The sequence below is a fragment of the Oxyura jamaicensis genome, chromosome 9 (assembly GCF_011077185.1).
Source record: "Oxyura jamaicensis isolate SHBP4307 breed ruddy duck chromosome 9, BPBGC_Ojam_1.0, whole genome shotgun sequence".
NCBI lineage: Eukaryota > Metazoa > Chordata > Aves > Anseriformes > Anatidae > Oxyura > Oxyura jamaicensis.
In genome coordinates, this window is record NC_048901.1 from 14,349,123 (window position 1) to 14,361,764 (window position 12,642).

A 12,642-nucleotide genomic window follows, 5' to 3' on the forward strand; every position below is an offset into this window, starting at 1 on the left:
GTAATGGATGAGAGGAGAACCTGTGCTTCATTCTTACATGGTGGTGGGGAATAAGAAAGGAGTGTTAATTCACCCAGGATGGTTTGTTTATGCTTTAACATCTTCCTTCACCTCATCATCGTTGAGAAGAAGGTTTTGAATATTTCCCTCAAACACCTCCTTCCCACAGTGATTGTTCTGGACAGAAAATACATTCTCACTGTAGTAACACAGCAAACTGTTACACCTCCAGTCCCTCACAGCTCCCAAGCCACCCTGGGCACTCAGCTGTGAGGAAGGGTAGTGTGTCCTTGAGCACAAAGACGAGGCAGGGTGCAAACAAATAAAGCATGATATAATATATCTCCCCTCCAAGGTAATATGTAGCAGGGGATTCTCTTTCATCCTGAGGATGCTTGAAACATTTCAGGCAATAATTGATGCCTCTAGATTAACGGTTTAGTACAGAGCAGGGGGATGCTTTGGAAGCAAATCTCCCACCCATCCTTTGTTACAATGCTTTGGTCTGTATCATGGAGCAGTCTAAATACAAGAGCTCATCTCAACACATTTCCTTCCAAACAAGGCCGCAAGGTGCTCTCCTGGTGGGCACCAGTGTGCTCCAGCTGCTTGTGTGTCCCTGGGACTAGGTTAGAGCTAGCACAGAGCGACTCCCGGACAAACTGACATCTGTATTGCGTAGACATCAGCTTCTCAGCACCACGTTGCTCTACAAACCTGTTCCCACTGCAATGTCTTCCAGACAGAGGGGAAAGAGTAAGTGGGATTAGCCTGAATTCCCATGAGGTTTGATAATGCTCTGTGGAGAAACTGCCACTGGGAAATGGCTGAAACACCACCTACATATGGCCATCATCAGTCCTGGAGATCAGTTATCCACCAAGCAGTCTGATTCCCCCGATCCATTCAGAGTTAAACCTTGGTTAAGACTTGTCTTAAAGATTCGGGATAAAGCACTTGTATCATATGTTTACATCAGGATCCTGTGAAACTTAAATCTAACACTCAGAGCTCGTGCCAATAACTAAAAAACCAAAACACTTTGAGTCCATGTCTGTGTGGTAGGTATATACCAGGGTGCACTTCAGTAAGAAGTAGCTTTGTAAATGAAGGAACGGGAGCTCGTTTCTTCTAACTAGAGGCAACAGGACAAACCCCTTAAAATGACTGTTTATTACCAGCCGTATACGCTATTAGAACAAATTGCACATTGAAGGAGTCACACACACACAGTTTTATCAGTTACTAATGTTGCTCTCTGAGGCTGTAGCGTGCTTGCCCTTGTTAATGAATATAACAGAGCTTTAGGGTACGTCCTGCTGTTCAAACAAAAGAATTAGCAGCTTGCAACAGAAACCCATTACCCAAAGCCATGGTCTCTCTCTGTGGGTCATCTCTCGATGATGCTATAACAAGACTGAGCCTGAGAACCTCCCTGTGGGATAAATGCCCTTAAAGCCTGCTGACTCCAGGGGAAGCTGGGGACAGTCAGTGTCTCCAGGTATCTCACCTTTGCCACCTTCCAGGATAGCTTCACTTATGTCTTACAGGTGCCATCATGCTGAAGGATCCCTGGCTGTGTTCACCATGCAAAACATTTCACAATAATAATAATAATGGATCAGCAAGAGAGTCACCAACAGAATAGGCAGGGATGTGGGGGAAGAGGACATAGCACAGCACCAGCGCTGACGATGGAGGCACCACACATCTCTCAAGGGCAGAAACAACCTGGCTCCCTGGGGCTGACACTGCAAGATCTACAAACCACTGCCAGTAAGTGGCTCTTGACCATTTCTCCCCAGCTTGGCATCCAAGTCAAAATACTCAAGATACCACCAATCTGAAGTTCAAAAGGCAGAAAACAGGCTTGTCTTTACCTATGCAGTGATATTCTGTTGGTTTGCTCAGCTCAGGAAAGGACTCTGAATCATTCAAAAAAATTAGTGGGATACAAGCAGCTCAGCTAACTGCCATCAGCTGAGCTATGAAAGCAGCAATTTAGCTCAGCCTAAGGGTAGCATATATAATAGAAAGCAGACTTTTTTCCTGTGATATAATTCAGATAGTCTTAATGGATTTTTTCCTTTTTTACTTTTAAACAGCTGCAGCAAAGTAACTCACAATTATCATATCTTCAATTAAACACACTGTGGAGCTTTTGGGGGACCTAGCGTGAAAACGTTGTCTGGAAAAAATTACAAGCTGCTAAGTGTTAGTGGTAAGTTAATTAAGTGAAGATTGCCAGATTGCCCAGACTGGTATGGGATTCCTAGACTGTCTTCCCCAGAAAGGTCTCTGGCTGATGATGAAGGTAATACAAAAGAAGAAGAATCAAGGGCTGGTGTACCTGGAGAGCTCATGTCATATCAGCTGTCACATCTGCTGGTGCACTTGGTCTTCTGTTGTATTTAGTGAAGAGAAAGTGCAAGAGGAAAAATGGAAGGGTTTTGTGCAATCAGAAATGAATTCCTGACCATTTTCTGACCCCACAGCAGTGAGACTGGTGTCAATGTTTAAATAGATTAAAAATTCTTCATGATCAGTCCCTACAAGATCCTTTCTATACACCACTTCAGGTTGGCTAATCTAAAGAAAGTAATTGAATGCATTACAGCGGTCTGTGCTCAGTGTTCATGTACTTTCAATTCCTAGCCATCTTCTGAAGGCAGCAGTTTATGAATAAATAAAGCAGCAAAGTGCTTATGAAACCTGCACATAAAGAAACCACCCTGTTTAAAGCTGGAGTATTCCTGTATCAGTAACAGCCCCTAAGAATTCAAATAGGAAGAACTATGCCTCTGATAGCTCTTTGGATCTTTAAATAAAATAAAAAATAAAATCTCCCCTAGCCTCCATCTCTTCTCCAGGCTACCTGCATGGAGACCAGGGGAAATCAGCAGGAGGGGCTTTAACACTTGCACACGGAGGCTGTGCAGCCTGCCTCTGCCTTTGAGATCTACCTCTTTAGGAGGATGCACGGGGACATGTTTTATGACAAGAAAACCAGTCCCCAGGAGAGTGCCCCAGCTCTCCTTGAAAGCCCTGAAGAGATTCCTTGAACACCATGCAGTTGCTCAGCAAAAATGTTTGGGCTTTAATGAAAAACTAAGGTGAAAAAAAAAGTATAAAGCTGTCAAACAAACTAGCTATCTAAAGGATCTAGCCAAAAGGAACAAGCCTATTAAAGGAATCGTTTTCTGCACCAGTATGTCACTGCACTATACTCTGTGCATAATGATGACTTAAATCCAGCCATCCTATGCATTATTAATAGGACCAGCCAACCTCAAGTCCCCATGCAGCTCTAAAGCAGATATATAACGTATTCCCACCAGGAAATGGGCAACCATCCATTTTCAGCAATAGAATACACAGGTAAGTCAATGCCTCTTTCAAGCTGGCTTTGTTCTGGTGTGATCAACAAGGCTGCTCACCGCCATCCCCCAAACAGCCTTTCCTGTCAACTTTGAGCAATATTCCCACGCTTCTCCATGAGGCGTTCAAGTTTATCCTTATCAGGACAAACAAAACCTTGCATAGTTGCTGAAACACACAGGGAACAGAGCAACCTAAGCAAAGCCGTGGCAGAAAAGCAAGAGGTAGTGGGGAGTCAGGACAAAAAGATTAAGGATGGGAGAAGGGTAAAGGATGAATAAGTTATGCTGTTATTGCTGCTGAGGGCAGTGGAAGAGTCTGTATGCCCTTCTTGCATTTGCCATGGCTAGAAGCTAGTTATCAAATAGAAGAACATGCCAATTTACCAGCTTGGAGTGCATCATCACTCAAACTGGAGCTCTTGAACCTTGAGCACTTCTCACATACTCCTGTACAAACCAGTGCCCTGTCCTCTTCACAATCTCCCTGTATTATGACGTGATCCAGTAGCATCCCATGTCAAGCATGACTACCAAACAAGTCAAAATAACAGGGCTGCTAAGTTTAAAAGCTTCAGCAGCAATACAAAGAAGTGCCCACAAATTATATGGTGGGAGAGTATTTGCTATGAAAACATTTGGCTGGGGATTTACAGAGGCAAGCAATAAGAGAAGCACAGTCATGCTTTGCTTAAAAAGTACACAAGGAAAGGAGGAAAAGTCTAAATAATAGTGCCGTGATATTTAAAAGTGCATTCTTCCAGCACAAAGAGCAGTGAGGACAGGAAGCAGAGATGAGACACCAGTGCTGGAGAGCACGGGGAAGTTTACAGCCCCATTTGGCTCTGACTGCTGTCAGAGGAGCGGTACAGCACATCGGGTATGTGTTACAGCTTTTTCTAACAGAAACAACATGTCTGAGAGACAAAGATATTAAGCCAGCTGGTTGTGAAGGTAGCCCCTTGGGCTCTGGTTTGTTGCTGGGAAGCCTGGAGTACTTGACATTTCTTATCATTAAAAATGAGCCCTAAAGGTTTCCTGCTCGCAGGAGGAGGCCCAGCAAGCAGATGAGGAGATTCTCTGAGAGATGCTCTGTGTCATGCAGTTCAGCAGAGGAGTGAGACACTTAATGTGATAGTTATCAATACCTGCAAGTATACTTAAAATAAGATAAAAGTTAATTAGTTCCAACTTCAGTTCTTTATTTCAGGTGATAATCCTCTTTTTTTTAAAAAAAAAAAATCGGTCTGTAAAGGACCGCAAAAATCTAGCCCCCAAATCAGACTGCTTGAAAACCTGAACTAATTCCCCCAGTGACATCCTCCACCAAATCCTGAACTTCATCTATCGTGGTTTTAAATTACAGCATGAAATAAAGCTTTCTGCATCCCTCTCCCACAGCACAGCAGATAGATACCCCGCCGCAGTGTTACAGGGCGTTGGAAGAGCGATTCCAAACAGGCTGTTTTCAGTATCAACAGCCCAAAGATGTTATTAGCAGATTACTTGAACAATATATTGCTGCTGAACCAGAATGCGTTACAAAACACTGAGTCATGCCACCAAATTAATCAAATTCATTTTAAATTACTGATTTTCAAACTAAGCTCCAGCATAGCCTGGGTTTTTTGTGAGCTGGTGTAATCTCCCCCACACAGAACCCGCTTCACTCATGTTTTCACCTTGTGCCTCACATGAGTGAGGGGTAAAACCTGAAAGCTGGGGGTCACAGAGGTCCAGACAACAAGTTCTGGAACAATAAACCAGCAAATATCACCGTAATATTTGAAGAGACACTTTCCTCACCCAAGTTCCCTGTTCAAAAGATGTGATTTTGGGTCTTAGTTCAGTTCACCGATGACAGGACTTAACCTACAAAGGATTTAGAACACTGCTTGCTAGGGCATAATAGTAAAATCATCAAAAGCAAACATTTAAAGGCAATAGCTACCTGCACCAGTGAAATGAGCTCTTTTGCAGGCATCTTGAGGTTTACTGCAGGGATCTTACATCTTGGAAATTCACCTTACTTTACGTGCATTTTTATACTTCAGTGTTAGACAAAAGAAAAAAAGGACTGTCTTGGTTGTGCCTTTTTTTTTCCTAAGGGTTTGTTAGATATTGTGGGAGTGTAAAGAGGTAATCTAGTCTCAAAACCTCCTCTTCCTTATGTTTATATCCAGCCAGACCTGCTGCTTATCACTTCACTATTTGATGAGGGAAGAATTAGCCTGGCTGACCCCCACACTCCTTCCTGCAAGGGTCAAGGTGCAGACAGCAAGAAGGGCTGCTGGAGGGAGCACCGCAAGCTGAGCTACTTCTCCGAGGTAACAAAACCTTTGGAGGCTGGACCTGCAGTTTTTTCTTTGTCTCCCTTCAGTTTAGCTCCTATTTTAGAGCTCAGAGCCTTTGTCAGTACTCAGAGGGTAGCACAGAGTTTTGGTTTGGTGATTAGAATCCTTCTCTCGAAAGTTAAAGAAAAAGCATTTGGATCTCAGCATCTCTAGCTTGTCTTGCTTTTTGGTCCAAGAGGAAGCTCTTGTACACATGGAGTGTCCACATACAGAAGAAACTACTCCTCTGAAGATTTTTCCTCTATATTTTTTGCTGTCCCATTGGCCTCCTGGCTAAGTCTCAGAGGTTTCAGGAGATGGAAAAAGCTTTGGTGCAAAGGCAGAGGCTGCTCTAGGAACAGCTTTGTCCTGAAATGCATCAGCCTCTTTGCTTTAACACACCATGAAAGCACTGAGCTGTGCTTGCATGGTGTATTAAAAGTCCATCTCCTCAACCCTATTCCTAGCTCAAGCAGATAAAGAGATGATCTTAACATAAAAGCTTGGTCTCCGCCCTGAAACTACATTTTGAGATTTCAGCCATGCTGTAGAAAAGGGAACAAGCACCAGGGAAGACAGCGGGCTGAATGGAAGAGTTGGGAAGGACTGAGCAGATACTTTGCTAAGTCCCAGTCAGAACTTCTAAGACAAAGCTTTAAAATAAAGATCCTGCTCATTCGTCATGAACACTGCAAGCACAGGAAGAAAATTGCAGTATCTAAACCAAAGTTCAAGAGACTGAATACTTTGGGGTTTGAATGGTATCCTGGGGACAGCAACACAAACAGCCCGTACCAAGAAGACACTGTGAAAAATAAGACAAGCACAGAAAACCAGGAGGAAATAGGACAGATAGGATAAGAGCTATTAACCCTGCTCCAGCTGTGATTGCCCACTAGCACTGCAACACACTGTGCATTCCTCACGTGTTTTGAGGATGGGCACAGAACAGAGAACAGGTCGGGGGGACCCTTTTGCAAGGAACAGGTTTTTCAGTGTACATCACTGCTTCATACCTCCCTGGGGGTCCCAGGAGCAGAAGCTCATTGCAACATACTCCAAAGTTTCAGATCTAAACCAGAGTCACACACTAAGGTGCAGAAATTATGCTCCAGACTTGATTTCTGTCTGCTCAAGAAGGCAGAATAATGAAGCCATCCTTCTTCAGTACTGCCACCAGCTGTGCCCCTAGCACACCTGCTGGAATTCGCTAGCATTTGTTCTTTCCCTGCTTTAGGCTCTATTCCTCCCACAATTCTTTGGCTTCTGCAGGAATTAAGTCCTTGCTAGCAATGCTATGTCAGACTGTACACCTTTCAGGAAAAAGCATGCTAGCATGGTGGATTGCATGCCTTGAAAAGGGGAGTTCTGGTAGTTTAGGGTTACTGCAACCAGTTACACCATCACATTTTTCACTGATCGTGCCCTTGCCACTGAAATAGTGACTGGTTTCACCCTGCTACAGCATCAGTTGTGTTCCACCAAGCCATGGACATACACAGCATCCCTGTATTAGAGAAGTTTCCTTAGTGCTGTGCACACTGAGCTACTCTAAGTCATTGTTGTGAGTTTCCATCTAATCCAGTTCACTGAGGTGCAGTCTGGGAAATGGTAAATGAGACTGACAAAGAATTCGGAAAAATGCTGTCCAGGGGAAACACTGGCTCCAGCTTAGCATTTCTAATTTCTCTTTTCATCTTAATGGGAGCAGAGGGAAAGAGGAGGCTCTGTTTCCCACACCCTTCCCAATTACAATGAAATTCTCACAGCACCTGAAAGATCTCAGGCTGCATTTTTAGAAAAACCAAGCAATGATCAGTCCAACAGCTCCTAACGCAGTTAGCACAGGTGAAGGTTGGGATTTCAGCTGCAGACAATAAAGCAACAGAGAAGACATTTTAGCCACAGTCTCCAAGCACAGACTTGTTCATCAGAGCTGTCCCAAAATCACTATGCCAGCAGAAAAAGGCTCTGGACAATTGTCCACAGACATGGAAACACACGGTAAATGCTGGTGTGTCAGGAGGGGGAAGCAGCAGGTTGGCCATGCCAGCACACGAGCTGGAGGCCATAATCCCATGTCTACTTCTGCAGCACGCTGCCCCCTCTCCTGCCCTGCTGAAGGACTTCTAGCAGTGGGAAAGTGGCCCAGGCCACCTAGCCAAGTGACCCGTGGCTCTCACACACTGCAAACAGCCTCCCACGGTCAGAGGGAAAAAGTGTTTAACTTTGGGGCACATTAAGAGGAGGGAAAAGAATCAGCCCCAGGCTGCACCGTCAAGCAGCTGACCAAGCTTTCTCCCGTCGCAGGGAACCTCTGTGGAATTCCTTCGCCCAGCGGTCAGCCCAACTGCCTCGCTTGTACTTGCTCTAGATCAAACGGCTTGCCACCAGCTTGTGCTTGGAGGGCAGCTCAGGGCTAGAAGCATTTAGCATCTACCATACCTACCAAGCAGGGCTGGCTAGGGGCTATTTTTGCTACACACTTCACAGGCTGCTCTGCACAGCCACGTGCCCTATGTATTCTAGCATTAGAGGTTATTCAGCACCCATATAGAAACCTCCCTGCAATTCTCAGCCTAAATGCATTCACATTTTTATACCAACACAAAACCTCAACACAGAACACTTCTCCAAGGGGTACCTCTTACCTTCAGATGACCCAGCTCAGCAGCAGAGCTCTCAGGTGCGCAGGGACACAGCCAGGCTGTACAGCACAAGACACGTTTTGCCAGTAAAGTCATAACACATCCTGCAGGTCTCAGTAAAATGTCCTCACCAGCCAAGTCCAGAATCCAGAGAGCAAGCAGGGCAGCACAAGTGCCCTTTAGGGGAAGAGGACAAGCTCCCTCGCAGGGCTTTAAGACTCAGAGCTCTGTAAATGTGATTGAGAACAGATGAGGAGGCAGTCAGGTGTGCTCTCAACCCCCCACTCACACTGAAAGGGACATGATGCTACTTTTTTCTTATTTTTTTCAAAGGCTTCTGGCCTTTTGATGAATGTTTTTCAAAGAAATGAAATATTTGAGCAGGTTTGAAATATTTGAGCAGATCTGTTGGACTGTATTCAACATGCTTGAAAGCACAGGAAGGATAGTACAGGCTGCAACTAGTTTTCTAGATTGCATTGTGCAGGGTTAATGCAGGGCAAAGGAGAGAGGTTACTATGCAGTGGTCTACGGAGAAGAAAGCATACGATCAAATTTAGCAGCTGCTTTGATTCTTGACACTCATTTTCTAAGAAGAAGCCAGCAATCTGTGTTTACTCTCCCTGCAGACAGATGAATGGCTATTTCTTTTGTGAGTAACTTTAAGTTTCTTTTAAAGGTAGAGCTGAGGAAAGTCTACAAGAGCCACAATAGCCTTGGCAATTTTCACAGTGTTCTGAAAACTACACCCATAACTCCCAACTAGCCCATGCACTTTTTTACTGCAAAACCTTCATTTGAGTCCCTCTTCTAATCTTGCCTTTTAAAGATCAAGTCATACTTCTAACGATTCAGCCCTGACCTCGGGCTCAGCCCCCAGCCTCACCTGAAATACAGGCCAATAAACGAGCACCACTAAGCACCCCAAATGCCTGCTATTTAACTATGTGCACCTGGAACACACCAGCACAAAATCCCCATGCTGCCATGGACTCTAAAACAAACCTATTATTTATTTATTTTTTCTAAACTGAATCACCTGCCAAATTTTCTGAAGGGATTTTAACATTTTTATTTTGAAAAGTATTTACAGAAAGTTGGTTTTTTTTTCCCCTTCCACATTTTACCATATCAGCTCCTAATATGTAGTTACAGGTGTCTTACAAAACTACTTCTCTGTACTGGGATTTTTAATGCCGTTGTCCTTCTAGATCTCTACCCTTTTCTATTATACAAGAGGTTTTGGCTGATTTTTCCACCAGAATAAAACAGTAGTGTTGTGAAGGAACTCTGTAGGGGAGTTATTCTGGATTTACATCAGTGTAAAACAGATCAAGATCCGACCCATTAATACTGGGGAGCAAATGCCATCCATTAGCATTAAAATGGGGCAGAGTTGAGTGAACAGAGTAGGGTACATAAGGGTCAGTAAAGCATTTTAACAAGATGACCCAACCTGTAAGGCCAGAAAGAAAGAAAAACTGTGTCCATAGGCTACATTGGCAAATAATCCTTTCCCACTGATGTACAGTTACTGGAATTTGTGCAGTTAATTGATAAATTAGCTTCCTATTGGGATTTTGTCAGTGATTTAAGGGTAAAATAAATATCTGGCAAGTCCTGGCAATGACTTAAGAGGTGATAATGTTCAGCTGACAAGAAGGAAGAAAGCACTACCTAACAACAGCAACAGCAAAAAAGACAGCATCGCAGACTATACATCCCTGGAAAGAAAACAAAAGATAGTCTGCAATTACAGTCCTAGTCCAAATGAGTATCCTTGCCAGTGCTGTGCCAAGCTGTACGTGTTGCACAGGCCCAGTGCTCACTCCATCTGCCCAGATACTCCCAGCTGGACCATTTTGGTGCAATGTTCCACATCTCAATACAAGAAGAGAGAAGTTTTCAGTTGCTGAGACAATGCTCGAGGTTTCTAACACAGAGGCAGCATCAGGAAGGAAATGAGCTTCAGATTTAGTGGGAGAGAGGGGAGTGATGATCTTAAAGAGAGAGATGCTATGCTCATGATGCCATGACCTCAGCATCGCCCTGTGCCCTGTGGGTACTGTGAAGGCAGGACCCAAACCACCCCCAGATATTGCACTGATGAGGTACACCCCCAGGTATTTCAAGGACAGGAAAAGCCTTTCCTTTTGGACTGAATGCTCCCAGATTCAATACATAATCCTATTTTTCTACCTTTTTACTCCTGCGTGGCCTATATTCACAGTCCCACAGATGTGCCTCACTACAGATGCAGCCACCATGTGCCTGGTTCCCCATGCACACTGCTCATCACACTGTTGGTTCTCCTGTCAGTACCGGCTTGCACAGATCAGGGCCAAGCAGAAATCTCCAGCCCCAAACTTGCAAACCAGAGGGACAGTTTTGCCCCATCCCCACTAGCAGGGTGCATCAGAGCATCCTTCTGAGTACATCAGGAAGCATAACAGCCTGCGGGAGGCTGGTTTCCAGACCTCTTCCAGAGGTTCCTTCCCCAAATGCTGCTTCTGCTGATTCATCCCCTACCAACTCTGCTGACTTCCTGTAAACGCCTGACCCGGGAGCATAAATTACCATTAAGGCTGACAAGGATATACCCTCCGCGCCAGTAACTCACACGGCTGCTGTTTCCGAGCACAAAAGATCCCTTTTGCTTTGGCACAGCGAGTACATCATTTGGGATTATTAATGTGAGCATCTCTCACTGACACTAATGAGGCTGGTGCGCTCCTGACACAGGCAAACAGCCATCCTCACGCCACAGGGCTCAGGCCCAGTGCGGCCACCATCGTCCTCTGGGGGAAGAGCGATTTGTTGCAAAGGGCTCATTTCTTAATGCTTTCATTCTCAGCACAAACCTTTAAATGGTGCTACTCATCCCTCGTGCTACACAAGATATCCCAGAAAACAGCCACTGCTGCTAGGCAGGATGGAAATTTTAAGGGCTATCAAATCCATCCCAAGGCTTCAGGAGCTGATCACCAGATGGAAGCGGGAGGAAACCTCTCCTCAGCGACACTTTTACTGCAGAAAGGTGTGGACTGATGTGATCTCTGAGCTGGGAAGGCAGGGATGGAGCTTGGTTTTCAAACATGCATCAGGCCATGGCTAAAAGAGAGCAACTGCACTGAATAGTTACAGGAGCCCCTGTGAAGACAAGCAAAGTGCAGTGCCTTCACCCTTCCTGAAGTAAATTTCTGCAATGCTCCACCTATCATAAAGCAATCATAATTCAAGGTTAATGCTTCGAGACACTCTTAAAGGTACAAACTTGTTATAATGTGCAGTACTTTAATTACATCTAAAATTATTCCCAGCATTTTTACTTTGGCACTGAAACATCTGTTTGCATCCACAACGAGCCTCTCTTATCCCACAGCAAATTGCATAACGTTTTCATTAGTACCATCTAGCAAATGACAAGACAATATTCCAGTAATGTTTCTCTCACTAACAGATGTGATCTCGTCGAAATCTCTCCCTTTGGTTCTCTTTACCTTCTTGCTCCCCTGGAATGAGAAGATATAGAAACAGAGGAGAATAAAACATCACAATAAAAGGGAAGTTAAACAGCCTTATTACAACCAACCTAGAGCAGCAAATGACTTGAGGTCTGGAAAAATGGAGCTTGCGCATTGTTTGCACTTACTGTAGATGACCAACAACGTGCCTCCTAACCCAAAAACTTCATTTTAAGTGATGTAAATGTTGTCACTTTTAAGTAAGACGACTGGCTGCTTTACAAGGCTGGTCTCTGTGTAGACTCAGTCACATCTTGCCAAGTGACATTTCCTCTTTCGATCCGATTTCTCAGCTGAGGATGGGATCTCAAAATTTTGCCCCTAAGGACAGCACAACTGTCCTGATCACTGGCCTGCCTGAGTATTCCTCACTCAAAGCCTTCATCCTCCAGCAGTATCCCAGAAAGTCTGGTGAGCTCTCCCACGCTCCCATGTCCTCTTGTCCTGTCCCCATGCTGCCCAGCCCCAACGGCCTTTTGTAAAAATGCTGCACGCAGTTGCGACATTTCAGGGAAAATGGGAGAGTGGATAAAAGGTAGGGAACAAAGGTAGGGAATGAAGCTTGTCTCTAATCACGCAGATGTAACCGGAGTAAGCCACTGATGAAACAAGACAATACAGATACAAGTGTCTGGAGGCTATGGTAGGGAGTCTCAGTGTAAGCACACAGAGACTGCTGTCAAAAGCAGCAGGAAAATAATTCTTCATTTTCTTACATTGTTTATAGTCTATTTTCTAGTAGTACCCAGAATTAACGGAA

The 12,642-nt window shown here is 44.5% G+C and overlaps 1 long non-coding RNA gene across 3 annotated transcripts in view; it reads right to left on the minus strand.

Annotated features, from left to right (window-relative positions):
- LOC118171266 overlaps positions 1-12,642 on the minus strand; it is a 135,266-nt gene that overhangs the window by 79,837 nt on the left and 42,787 nt on the right. For 2 of the 3 annotated variants that reach the window (XR_004753126.1, XR_004753125.1), the window contains exon 1: positions 8,362-8,598. The exons of the other annotated variant lie outside the window; for it this stretch is intronic. This is a non-coding gene — a long non-coding RNA (uncharacterized LOC118171266). Of the gene's footprint in view, positions 1-8,361; positions 8,599-12,642 lie in introns of those variants that run through there. 3 annotated transcript variants of the gene reach the window in all.